The sequence below is a fragment of the Rhinolophus sinicus genome, linkage group LG07 (assembly GCF_036562045.2).
Source record: "Rhinolophus sinicus isolate RSC01 linkage group LG07, ASM3656204v1, whole genome shotgun sequence".
NCBI classification, from domain to species: Eukaryota; Metazoa; Chordata; class Mammalia; order Chiroptera; family Rhinolophidae; genus Rhinolophus; species Rhinolophus sinicus.
In genome coordinates, this window is record NC_133757.1 from 56348478 (window position 1) to 56350166 (window position 1689).

General features: G+C 37.3%; 1 pseudogene; it reads right to left on the bottom strand.

Annotated features, from left to right (window-relative positions):
* Positions 1-264: 264 nt before the first annotated feature.
* On the bottom strand, positions 265-585 carry LOC109435456 (cytochrome c oxidase subunit 7C, mitochondrial; annotated as a pseudogene).
* Between the last annotated feature and the right edge of the window lie 1104 nt (positions 586-1689).

Sequence of the window (1689 nt, forward strand, 5' to 3'; positions counted from 1 at the left end):
ATGCCTCGTTTTCCCCACCTGTGTCCTGAAGAAAAAATTACTACTTCCGGGGTTGTTGGGAAGATTAAGAAAACTAAAAATGTCAAGCATTTAGAGCAGTACCTGGTATACCCTACATGCCAGTGGAGTATTTGTCATTATTCAATCTGTTTGGTAACCTGTATTTTTATTTCAAGGATGCTTTTAAAATACATTTCTATGTCTCCTTACTTCTTTTTTGTCTCAATTGTCACATTTTGTCTTTCAGAGAGGAGGCATTAAGGATTCATGCCATAAGTTTATTTACAAACATTTCTAGTATGTTGAGTTCAACAGTTTGATCCATTTTTCAAAGTGACTGCACCTCTTAAAATGCTCCTCTTCATATCTGTTTCATGGATTAAGTAAAACATCCTTATTTTTTAAGCAGTTGGTGTCTTACTATAAAGAAAGGTGCGGCAAATCCAGATCCAAATTACGGAGTCATCATAACTAGCAATCGCCACTTGTTTTCCACCGAAAATGGCAAATTTTTCTTGGGGCCTCCTCATAGTGGCTTCCATGGACCACAGAGGTTGTGAACCTCCAGATGCTCTGTCCCAACATAGCGCTTTTGAGAGGCCTGCAAAAGGCGCAGAGACCAAAAACAGAGGGAATGGCATGGCGGTTCCTCACCAAGTTCTCCCTTTCTCACGACCTGTCTGCTTGCTTCTTGAAGTTTTAAGTATTTAAAGGGTCCTCTGAGTTCCAGCATGTTCCCCGTTTCTACTGTTGGAATATTTTAAATTGGTTGATGGAGGAGAGCAAATGCTAGGTTTATGACCCTATTTTTTTTTATTAGAGGTTATTTCTTTAGTGTTGTTTCTATCCACTATGCATTTTTTTCTCTCTCCCTTCTTTTTATTTTTGGTCCATTTATTTTCATGTGTTCCTGTTTTTCATTCTACTTTCTCCGAATTTATCTTCACTTCCTCTCAGTGATTTGGTGATTTTAGACCCAGTTTATTATTATTAAATTTATATGTATGCTTTTCATAATGTTCCATTTTTTGTTCCTTCTACTCACTAATTATTTTGGCAAAGCCATTATTTTTCTACCCATAGTTGTAGCTACTTTTACCCTAAAATGTATGTTTCCCTTCTTTCCATGTGCGTTCTAGTTCTTTTATGCCTAGAACTCTCACCTACTTGTACTTCTATTTCAATTTATCTCTCAGTATAACTTTGTAAAGGGAGGAATACTAGTAGGATATTTATGTCCCCTTTGAGATATAAAAGTGTATTCTTGTCTTAAAAGTAACCAGAGTATAGCAACATAATATGGTTGGCTATTGAATTCTTGGGTCATAGTGTTTTGCTCGAACCTTTATATTTGTTCCATTTTATTCTGGCATTTGATTTTTGTTTGTCTTCAAACAAAAAGCAGTGATACAGGAAGCCCCTATCACATTAATGCTGAGTGGATGGGAGGTATATCTTTGGATGTACATGCTGCAGCTGCTCAGAATCATCATTATTTTTGGGTGACAGAGAACTTAGTCAATACAACTTTGAAGTATGTGCAATAATGTACGCATTTCCTGCATCCATATGAAGTTTTTCTGAGCTTTATCCCTGGGGCTGTTCTGGGCAGCAGGGCTTGGATTTTAGCTGGTCTTCTCCTTCTTGTCTCCATTTTCCAAGATTTGCTCACTGGGATGTGGCCTGAAA